Here is a 12389-nt window from a genome sequence, read left to right as displayed (position 1 = left end):
TATTTAAATCCCAGTGAATGGAATAGTATGGGTTTCTTATAATGTGACAGTATTCGCTAGTCAATTAATCATTCCTCATCATGAATTAATTATGCTGATAGCAATAATTGGAGCTATTACTTAATCCAAGTATTAATTTATAAAACAGACCCATGATTTAGCCACATGCTAATTATTTCTTCATCAGTAAATGCTTACACTTCTTGAAAACTTGGTTCTGCCTCCTAATTCTTCATTTTAAGTAAAATGAAGGAAAGATACATAAATAAGCCACAATTCTTTAAATACATATCCATGTACTATAAAGATTAATGAGTAGGGTAGAAAGTGAAAAATAGACCGATTTGTCCATAATGAAATGTAAACTACTGACACCCATTTTAAACATCAGTCACAGGGTTGGAAGAAACTTTCCCAAATATCTTCTTGTTATGGCATAAAATAACATTCTGATGTGTCATCTCTATTTTCTTTGTGTTTGATCAATGATCTAATAAATGTATTTCCAACCAACAAGCAAACAAAAAGTAAAAACCAAAAGCAAAAGTTTGAGAGCAAAATCCATTTCGTTTCAGAGTAACTGTATATTTGTCAGTGTGACACAGCACATTTGAAACCCATAATCATAAAACAAAAATTTATAGCCAGGGTTCAGGGTCTACATCTGTTTCTCTGGTTTTCGTACAGCAATTACCCACTGGACAATCCAGAAAGAAACACCATGAATCACGCTCTGCAAACATGTTTGAACTGGAGAGTTTTCTGAAGAAAGAGCAGTCGTGTCTGTGCACCACTATTGCAGCCGGCCGTGTTCAAAATTGGGCTAATACCTTGTGATGTCTAAATAAGAAGATTTTCAGAGGCGCAGACATATCCCCCCCACCACAGGCGCAGGCATGCAAAGGGCAGGCAGACACAAGCACAGGGCTGGGGGAGGCGGACACTGATTGTTTTAAAGACATGCCCACCTCTTTCGTGTTGTTTTGGCTTTTTGTTTGTTTTTTAAATTTTCTCCCTGTTAATCCCCTCTTGCCACAGCTCTGCCAGAAGAATAAATGGCTAGTACTGAGTGACATGTGTGTTCCAGCAGGAAAGCCAAGGCAGAGATGTCGCCAGCACGAGGCAAGTATGAGGCTGTTCCCAGGGCTTCCATACTAGCAAGCAGAGCTGCTTTTGTGTTGGAGGGGAGTGGGGGAAGTTCTAACAGTAATAACACATGGAAACTTTGCTTCTGGCCCTTCAGTATGAACACCTGCTCACATAACAGGACTGCTGATATTTGTGGATCTTATACCAAAAGACCCCAATGCGCTTTCCAGATGAACTTGCACGGTGGCTCTGGGCATGAGTATAGAGACTTTTCAGAAACCCTAGAAACACGTCTTCTTCAAAAATGTCTTTCCACTTTGAGTGTTGGCCACCGTGTCCTTCATTTGGCTCCTTTCTCTTCAGCTCTCTGCTTTTTCAGACTTTCCTCCACAAAGTCTTCCCACTTGGTTACATACAAATATTGTTCTCCCAAGACAAGGGCATACTTTTCTCTTTCCATATTTCTGAATTATTTTCTTTAGCACTTCTGTGCTTTCTGCTGTTGATGACTCATAAAGACACCTCTTCAAGCCCAACAGTTTCCGTTGGTTCCAGCTTGAAAGTTAAATACAAACCCTGCTGAACGCCTCAGTACTGAGCAGTGAGCTGCGAACCATCTTAGCTGACTGTCACTGCTGGTGGTCTCAACATTAGTTTTGGGGAGACCTATCTTTGGCTGTTTCATCTTGTTTACATTTCCCTTTTTAAATCTAGAGCTTTACTTTTTTCCTTTTTTAAAATTTTATTTTCACATTTTCCATCACTCCCTATAAATCTAGATTTAAGTAATACACGCTCATAAAAATTCAAAGTCTAGTCCAAAAGATATAAAGTGAAAAGTAGAAGTTCTCTATATTTATTCATTAAATGTTGAATACCTACAATGTTCCAGGCATCTTAATTGGTGCTGGGCACATATCTGTATATTTTTATGGGGCTGGGTGCTGTTTGTTGCTATTACACCAGTATGGTCTTATGATACATATTGCTCTGCAACATTTTGAAATTTAGCAATATTTCTTGAACATCCCTTCAAAATAAATAGTACATATAGAACTAGCTCATTTAAAAAAATAAATTAGAATCTCTTTACATCAATGCATTGTATTTCATTTAACCAATGGCCAGCTGTTAGACATTTAGGTTGTTTCTAACTTTCTAGTACTATTAGGTTGGTGCGAAGAAGCCCTGTAGGCCTGTGCACCAATACACCTGCTGGATAAAATTCTAGTAGCAGTATTCCCAGAACAAGGATTATGAGCATCTTAAAATTTGATGGACACACAAAATTGTACTCCAAAACAGTTATGTGAATATATGTTTCCTTTTTGTTCTAAAAGAGGGGTCAGTAAACATTTTCTGTATGGGGTCTTTGGAAATATTTTAGGCCTTGAGACTATACGGTCTCTGTTGCAGTCGCTCAACTATGCCATTGTAGTATAAAGGAGCCATAGACTGTATAATAAATTAATGGGCATGGATGTACTTAATAAAACTTAATTTACAAAAACTGATAGTGGACTAGGTTTTGCTCATGGGCTGCAGTTTGTCCACCTCTGTTCTAAACCAACATTGAACAATTTCATGAAATTCTACATTGCCTTGTCTCTACCCTTATAAAACCTAGCTATATACATTTGGGTTTTGTTAACACTTTAATTTTCTTTCCCTTTTAAAAGCTTAATTCAGTTTCAACTTGTGTGTCTAATGAAGAATAATATGGCTCTTTATTATATTATTCATCTAGAATGCATTATATTACTTCATCCAGAATCATCTTTCCTTCTCTCTTGGCTGGTAATTTCTCACTTTTCTACCTTATTGTCTTCATTTCCTTCTATAAGAGGAGTTTTGGATAGTATCTCTGCCTTCAAAATGTGTGCAGGTACCCCTGTTCTTCCACCATTAAACCCTTCTTTAAAGTCCATTATTTCCATCAACACCCCACCTCAGTCCCATATATGATGGCAATATTTGAGAGATGGAAAATGTAATGGTGACCTCTGAGAATAAATGCCAATGGCACTACCATGCTACAGCTTGCTTGTGACTTCCCTGTACTATTTCACATGAATTTTGTCTCATCTCAGTACATCTTCCAATAAGCTAAGATTAGATGTGCCACTTAGTTGACAAAGGGCTTAGAAGAACACCTAGACTCTTTTCAAGGATGGAAAGAAGCACAAAGGATTCTAAGAGTGCTTTGCAATTATTTCATGTTAATATTATTAATAAAGGATAATGTCTATAACTGAGATGCCTGCCTTAATTCCTAGTTCAGCACTTCATTTTTTTAAGATCATATGTATGAACAGAAACAGTCGGCTCTTAAGCTGTGCTGTTTAAACTAATTAAAATTAAACAATTAAAAACGGGTTCTCAGTCACATTAACCATATTTCAAGTGTGCAAAAGCCTCATATGACTGGTGGCTCTCACGTTAATAGGACAGTGCAGACACAGAATGATTCCATCATTGCAGAAAGTTCTATTGCAGCACAGTGCTCTCAAAGGTCAGCTTAATGATTAGAGAGGCAGTGTAACATGGTAGGTGGGGCCACACAGTTTAGACACTGCCTGTGTTTAAACCCCAGCTCTGCTTCTTACTAGCTGTCTGATTAGGCCAAGTTACTTAAAATCTATATTCTCTCGCCTGCAAAATGTAGATATTAATGGTACCTACGTCAAAGGGTGGTGGTAAAGATTAAATGAGGTAATACAAGTAAAAAGCACTTAGAACAGTGCCTCAACTATAGTATTTAGAAAATGTCAGTGCAAGGCTGGGCACAGTGGCTCATGCCTGTAATCCCAGCACTCGGGGAGGCCAAGGTGGGTGGATCACGAGGTCAGGAGATTGAGACCATTCTGGCTAGCACAGTGAAACCTAGTCTCTACTAAAAATACAAAAAAAAAAAAAAAAAAGAAAAGAAAATTAGCCGGGCATGGTGGCACGCGCCTGTAATCCCAGTGCCTGTAATCCCAGCTACGCGGGAGGCTGAGGCAAGAGAATCGCTTGAACCCGGGAGGTGGAAGTTGCAGTGAGCTGAGATTGTGCCACTGCGCTCCAGCCTGGGCAACAGAGCAAGACTCCATCTCAAAAAAAAAAAGAAAAGAAAAGAAAATCTTAATTCAGTGTCTGCAAGGAGAAAATAAAGTCAGGCACACATTGCTCAATACTACTCAAATACTATCTTTACCAGATACAGAGAATCTTCTGTCACCCAGAATGCACATTTCAGGCTGCAGGTGGAGTGGCTACCAGCTGCAAATATACAATTAGGGCAAGTTCTCTAAGAGAATTTGCTGCATATACCTGATTAAGTACTACCACACTGAAGCATTTTTATATTTATATTATAAAGGAAGACAGGTTTCTTTCATTTCACAAAGCACACACTGAGTCAGAATGGCCATGAAATAACTGGCAAGCCCCACCCTGCTGTCCCTGTGGAAGACACGAAATACATCTTATGACGCTGTTTGTTTTGGTTTGTTTTTTTTGCATAAGTCGTGTTGAGCCCCAGCACCTGAGGGCTGATTATAGTTAATTAAGTGGCAAAGGCATTGCGTAAGATGGAAGACTTGCATTATTAATCTATGTTGCCTTATCATGTTATCTTTCCACCCATCCATCCACCCACCCACCCACCCATTCATCTACCTGATATCCACCCATCCTTCCATTTACTGATCCATCCACCAATCCATCCACCCTTTTAGTTATCCATACATCCACTTGTTCATATACCCATCTACCTATCCACCCACTGATTCACTCTCTGAACCATCTACCTGTGACCTAACCCCCAAAGGTGATGAAGCAGACTATGGCTTTTTGCAGACAATATATAAAGTAGTGAGAGGGACAAAAGTAAAACTTCTCAGATCACGCATGTATCTTTTTCTAGAATCCTTGAAAAGAATTTTCTGATGAGATGTGCCGGCAGAAATAAGGTCAAAGGCACTGGTCACTAGAGATTTCAGTTGAACAGGTTTGATAAATCAGGTTGTGGCTGGAGAGCCCCTTAGATCTAACTCTGATCTCTAAGAGCATCCCAGGATTTGAAATGCTAATGAAGCCAAGTTCTATTAGCAACACAAAAGTTTCTGACTCTGAGGGAAAGCTAAAAGCCCAAAGGAATTTCCTTCAGATTCTACAGGGAAAGTGAACGTAAAAAGTACAAACACATCAGAGAGGCAGTTGGAGAGGGAATGGAGTTTAAATTCATCCTACTGTCTGACAGAGAAAAAGGCAAATAAAAAGCTCAATGTGATTGAGTGGGAATGATCAGGGTAACATAAAGCCAGATAGAAATCCCAGTGAAATTTCTGTTAGAGAAACAAAGAAACGCATATAAGCACATTACACACACACACACACACACACACACACACACGTAATGTGAATACAATGTAAGTATTTTTTGGTGGAAAAAAAAAGTTTTTCTCTCTTCTTTCGAACATCAGGGTATAAACCCACCTTCTCAACATCTACTCAACCAAGAGCTTCAAAAGCTTCTCTTGGAGAGGACATCGTGGTGGCTTCCAATATTAGATTTTTGCATTTTGTTATTGTTTACTTGATTAAGTTACAATTGCTTAAAAAAAGATAAGCAAAGATAATTCAGAAGGCAACAGTTTCAAAATTTAAGGTAACACAAAAGCATGGGAGGTAAAGAAACGGAAAGAATAGACAGAAATATCAAACACTTTCCCTCTCTGCTTAAGCAAAATGCAATGATAAAATATAAGATCTGCTGCAATGATTCCCAAAGCTTGGTGAATTCAGGGCTTCACACCCAGAGCTACCTCACACAAATTTCTGGGGTGGGGGGTGTATTCAGTTGCATTTAAATCAAGGTCCTCGGGTTTTTATTCCACACACTACATTGTCAGACTGTCTGAGCTGACGGGACATTCCACTTGGTGAACACCAAGGCACCAGAGAACCTTTAGAGAACTTGGTATTGTGTCCGGAATTGGTAGGTTCTTGGTCTCACTGACTTCAAGAATGAAGCCGTGGATACTCGCAATGAGTGTTACAGTTCTTAAAGATAGTATGTCCAGAGTTTATTTCTTCTGATGTTCAGATGTATTCAGAGTTTCTTCCTTCTGGTGGGTTCGTGGTCTCACTAGCTTCAGGAGTGAAGCTGCAGACCTTCCTGGTATTACAGCTTTTAGGGCGCTGCCTCTGGAGTCGCCCATTCTTCCTGGTGGGTTCCTGGTCTCACTGGCCTCAAGAGAAAAACTGCAGACTTTGGTGGTGTTATAGCTCATAAAGGCAGTGGGGACCCAAAGAGTAAGCAGCAGCAAGATTTATTGCAAAGAGCAAAGGAACAGAGTTTCCACACCGTGGGAGTGCACATGAACAGGGTTGCCACTGTTGGCGCTGGCAGCCTGCTTTTATTCCCTTATCGGATCCCACCCACATCCTGCTGATTGGTCCGTTTAGAGAGGGTGCTGATTGGTGCATTTACAAACCTTGAGCTAGACACAGAGTGCTGATTGGTGCATTCACAATCCTTTAGCTAGACATAAAAGTTGATCAAGTTCCCACTAGATTAGCTAGACACAGCACTGACTGGTGCGTTTATAAACCTTGAGCTAGACACAGGATGCTGATTGGTGCGTTTGCAATCCTTCAGCTAGACGTAAAATTTCTCGAAGTCCCCACTTGACTCACGAGCCCAGCTGGTTTCGCCTAGTGGATGCTGAGACAGGCCAGGGCCGTGGGACAGGTGGGGGAGGGGGCTGCCCATCAGTCCTGCTCCGCTTGCCTGCGCTCCTCAGCCTTGGGCGGTCAATGGGACCGGGCACTGCGGAGCAGTGGGTGGCGTCCGTCGGAGAGGCTAGGGCTGCACAGGAACCCATGGAGTAGGGGAGGCTTGGGCATGGCGGGCTGCAGGTCCCGAGCCCTGCCTCGTCGGGAGGCAGCTGAGGCCCGGAGAGCGCAGCACCAGCAAACCGGGACTGCTGGGGAACCTGGCCCACCCTCCGCAGCTGCTGGCCCGGGTGCTAAGCCCCTCACTGCACGGGGCCTGCGTTGCCAGCTGGCAGCTCCGAGTGCAGGCCAGCCAAGCCCAAGTCCACCCGCAACGACTGATGTGTCCCTCTGAAAGATCTGAGTAAGGCTGCCCAACACCATACTCAAGTCCAGGGGTTGGCAGACTCCAAAGGCCAAATCCAGCCTACCACTTGTTGTAAAATAAAGTTTTATTGGAGGCGAGCAATTGCACATTAATTTGTTTATATATTGTCTATGCTGCTTTTGCACAACAACAGAGTTAAGTGACTGCAATGGAAACTGTATGGCCCACAAAACTGAAAATATTTACAATCTGTACCTTTAGAGAAAAAATTTTGCTGACTGTAAGCATTCAGTACCAATCCATTGAATTGGCTTTGAAGATGAACTCTAGCAGCAGTCCTGGAACTGGATAATATCAAAGGTTTCTTCAAGGTCTAAAAGTCTCAATTCAAACACTTCAAGAATCCTCTGCAGTTATTTATTTACTTATTTATGAGACAAAGTCTTACTTTGTTATCCAGGCTGGAGTGCAGTGGCGCAATCTTGGCTCTCTACAGCCTCAACCTCGCAGGCTCAAACAATCCTCCGGCCTCAACCCCGTCAGTAGTTGGGACTACAGGCATGTGCCACCACGCCTGGCTAATTGCTTTTATTTTTATTTTTAGTAGAGATGAGGTATCACTACATTGCCCAGGCTGGTCTTGAATTACTGGGCTCAAATGATCTGCCTCCCGGAGTGCTGGGATTACGGATATGACCCACTACACCCAGCCTTTGCTTAGATATTCACTTGCCTTGTTGCATCTTTTTCTTCAGTTCTTTTTGAATATGTTGCCATAATTAAGACAGTGATGACCCTAATTAAAATAGGACTCTAGGTCATGTCCATCACTGTGTGTTCCTTGCCCCAGCATTTTTTATTTATAACCCTACCTGGCACGTATTTATTCTTTTTTTTTTTTTTTTTTTTGAGACGGAGTCTTGCTCTGTCACCCAGGCTGGAGTGCAGTGGCCGGATCTCAGCTCACTGCAAGCTCCGCCTCCCGGGTTCACGCCATTCTCCTGCCTCAGCCTCCTGAGTAGCTGGGACTACAGGCGCCCGCCACCTCGCCCGGCTAGTTTTTTTGCATTTTTTAGTAGAGATGGGGTTTCACTGTGTTAGCCAGGATGGTCTCGATCCCCTGACCTCGTGATCCGCCCGTCTCGGCCTCCCAAAGTGCTGGGATTACAGGCTTGAGCCACCGCGCCCGGCCACGTATTTATTCTTTACTGTATGTCTATCACAAAAAAAGTAGTCTCTTCAATGGTAGCAACTCAGTCCAGTTCACTGCTATGATCCCAGTAATCAGAACAGTATACAACACATATCATCCCTCAAGAAGTATTTGTTGAATGAATGAATAGCACTTCCTGGAAGACACTGACTAGCAGAGCCATGTACAAGTTGGTAGAAATTGAAAAGTTGGAAGAGACTATGATCTACTGTTGTAAGGCAATTAGAATGGCCTCACTGTAAGTAGAACAAAATTAGGACTAATTATTAGAAGACATCATTAAAACAATGCAATCTGATGGCACAGACCTTGTGTTTCTAACTCATAAATGGGGAAGTCCAACCTACATAAAGACCAGGAAAAAGGTAGTATTTTCCTAAAAATAGTGCTGGAACAATGGGGTATATATTGCATACAAATCAAACAACAAAAATAAAGGATTTATACCAGGAAAAAGATAGTATTTTCCAAAAAATGGTGCTGGAATAATGAGGTATATATTGCATACAAATAAAACAACAAAAATAAAAGATCCATAACCCACAGCATATGCAAAAATTCACTCAAAATGGATCCTGGACTTAAATGCAAAGCAGAAAATAGGAGAATATTTTATGACCTTGCATTGGGCAATGGTTTCTTAGATATGGCACCAAAGTATGACACATTTAAAAAAAACCAAAATAATTTGAACTTCATTATAATTTACAACTTCTATTCTTTGGAAGACTCTGCTAAAAGAATAAGAAGACAAATCATACAGCAGGATAAAAATTGTGCGAAGTGCAATCCCAGCACTTTGGGAGGCTGAGGCAGGTGGATCACCTGAGATCGGGAGTTCGAGACCAGCCTGGCCAACATGGTGAAGCCCTGTCTCTACTAAAAATACAAAAATTAGCTGGACATGGTGGCAGGTGCCTGTAATCCCAGCTACTCGGGAAGCTGAGGCAGGAGAATTGCTTGAACCTGGGAGGTGGAGGTTGCAGTGAGCCAAGATCACACCATTGCACTCCAGCCTGGGCAACAAGAGCAAAACTCCATCTCAAAAAAATTGAGCAAAGCATATATCAGATAATGGATTTGTAATTAGAATTTTAAAAATTTCAAAATTCAAAAATAACAAAGCAAGCACCCTTCTTCCAACTCTTATTGGGTAAACAATTTGAACAGAAAGGTCACTGAAAACATTATATATATAGCAAATAAACCTATGAAACAATGCCAAACATCCTTAGTGATTAGGTAAACGCTAATTAGGTAAATGCCAATTAAAACCACAATGAGACACCACTACATACCTATTGGAATTGCTAAAATTAAAAAGCCTGCCATATCAAGTATTGCTGTGAATGTGGAGAAACTAGAACTCTCATATATTGTTGCAAGAAATATAAAATCATAAACCAGTTTGAAAATTTCTTAAAAAGTTGAACATATACTTACCAAGTGATCCTGCCATTCCATGCCTAGGTATTTACTCAGGAGACATTAAGGCATATTTCTATTCAATAACATGAATGTTCATAGTAGCTTTATTTGTAGTAATAGCCCCAAACTGGAAGCAACCCAACTGTCCATCAATAGATGAATTGGTAAAACAAATTGTGGTATATCCATACAATGGAAAGCTTCTTGGCAATAAAAAGGAATGAACTATTGATACATGTTACAGCATAAATGAATCTCATAATAATCATGCTGAGTGAAAGAAGACGGATACAATAGTAGCTAATGTATAATTTGATTTATGTAAAGAAATTCTAGGAAATGCAATCTAATATATGTGGCAGAAAGGAAATCAGTGGTTGCCTAGAAACAGGGCTTAGGGGAAAAGGGAGGGACAGGAGGGCAAGATTACCAAAGCACATGGACAAACTTCTGGGTGGTGGTGGTGGTGGTGGTGGATATGTTTATATCTTGATTATGGTAATGGTTTCACAGGTGTATGTGCACATCAAAACTTACACATTTTACATTTTAAGAATGTGCAGTTTATTAAATGTCAATTACAACTCAATAAGATTGTCATGGAAAATAGTATTGAGCAAAATAACAACTAGTATGCTACAGACAATAATCCTTGAGAATAAATGCAGACCATGCCAGTGTGTTGCAGCTCAATGCCAACTAGTCTTGGTTGCAAAGGTGATCAACTTCATTGGTTATCCAGGAATAAAATGTAAGACCACATGCAGTAGCACTACACATCTACCAAACTGGCTAAAATTAAACAAACAAACAAGCAAAAACAAGATACCAAGGGTTGGTGAAGATATGGAGAAACCTAATTTTCATACACTGCCAGTGGGAATGGAAATTTGCCCAACTATCTTGGAAAGCCATTTTTCAGTATCTACTGAAACCTAATATAGCTTCAAAGTCTCATAGCTGATAATTCCATTTCTATGTATATACCCAATAACAATGCATACATATGTTCATGTAAAAGGCATATACACAAAACATAATCATAACTGTACTAATCATAATAGCCCCAAAGACAAAACTACCCAAATATTTATCAAGAGAATGGATAAAAAATGTGATATATTCACACAATAGAAGACTATCCAGCAATGAGAACAAACGAACTTCAGCGATGTGCAATAGAGTGAATGAATGCCACAAACATAACGTTGCATGAAAAAAGACAAAAATACACAAAAAGTACAACTCTGATTCTATTCATATGAAGTTCAAAAAACATTAATGTTTTAGTTAATCTCATTAGAAGTGAGGATACTGGTTACGTTTTAATCTATGTTGTTAAAAGTGAGGATACTGGTTATGTTTTAGTCAGGATTTAAGAAAGGCACAAAGGAGCTTTTGGTGTTCTGGTCACATTTTTTCTTTCTTCTTCTCCCCCCTTCCCCCACACCCCGCCAAGACAGAATTTCACTCTTTCACTCTTATTGCCCATGCTGGAGTACAATGGCACGATCTCGGTTCACCACAACCTCTGCCTCCCGAGTTCAAGCAATTCTCCTGCCTCAGCCTCCTGAGTAGCTGGGATTACAGGCATGCGCTACCATGCCCAGCTAATTTTGTATTTTTAGTAGAGATGGGGTTGCTCCATGTTGGTCAGGCTGGTCTTGAACTCCCGACCTCAGATGATCTGCCCGCCTCGGCCTCCCAAAGTGCTGGGATTACAGGTATGAACCACTGCACCTGGCCCTTGGTCATGTTTTTTCTTGATCTGAGTGCTGGTTAAATGTTTGTGTTCAGTTGTAAAAAATAAGCTGTATACTTATGATTTATGTACTCCTTTCCATGAACGTTTTATTTCAATAAAAGTCTTTAGTTAAAAATAGAGTGTACAGATGACTCAGATTTAAAACAAACAAACAAACAAACAAACTCTCAATTGGTCCTGTAACTGAGAACGTTTGAAAACAAGTACTCTGGTCAACAGTCTTGAGAATGGAAGGAGCTCTCAACATGAGCAGGTCAGATACTGGGGGCTGGGAAAAGAGAAGCTGTGAGTCACCATAGAAGTAGCTTTACGTTTAACTCTAAAGATGTTAAACGTAAATTTGGATGAAACTGCATGCCACTATCTATATAACTAGGCCCCTTGGTTAACAGTAATTCAATTAAAAAAAAAAACAAACCCCAAAGCCTCAATATATTAAGATGTAATTTTTATCTGTTAAATAAAGATCTGAGTGATTAAGTGCAGGATAAGGATGAGAATTTAAAAAGGAGGACAAAAGAAAAATAAAATATCTATTGTCCTCTAGTTCATTGCCTGCTGTCAAATCCCCAAAATGAAGCACTTTGACCACAAGTTTTATTAGAAGCCAAGAGCCATTAGATAATTTGCAGTCATTTCCAGGGAGTCTCCAGTTCTGTAATACCTCATAATGACTGCCCCTCATGCTACCTACAATTCCTGGAAGAAAGAGAATGTTTAATATCAGAATGGGTGATTCCACTTGCAGTTTTCCATTTCCCCGACATCAGCTGCTTCTGCCCTCTTCCTACCTAGCCTTGCAGTCC

At 40.4% G+C, this 12389-nt stretch overlaps 1 protein-coding gene across 1 annotated transcript in view; it reads right to left on the bottom strand.

Moving 5' to 3' along the window:
* RARB (retinoic acid receptor beta) overlaps nt 1–12389 on the bottom strand; it is a 771255-nt gene that overhangs the window by 173603 nt on the left and 585263 nt on the right. The window lies entirely within an intron of this gene.

The sequence above is a fragment of the Papio anubis genome, chromosome 2 (assembly GCF_008728515.1).
Source record: "Papio anubis isolate 15944 chromosome 2, Panubis1.0, whole genome shotgun sequence".
Taxonomy (NCBI): domain Eukaryota; kingdom Metazoa; phylum Chordata; class Mammalia; order Primates; family Cercopithecidae; genus Papio; species Papio anubis.
This window is presented reverse-complemented; position numbering and strand designations above follow the sequence as displayed.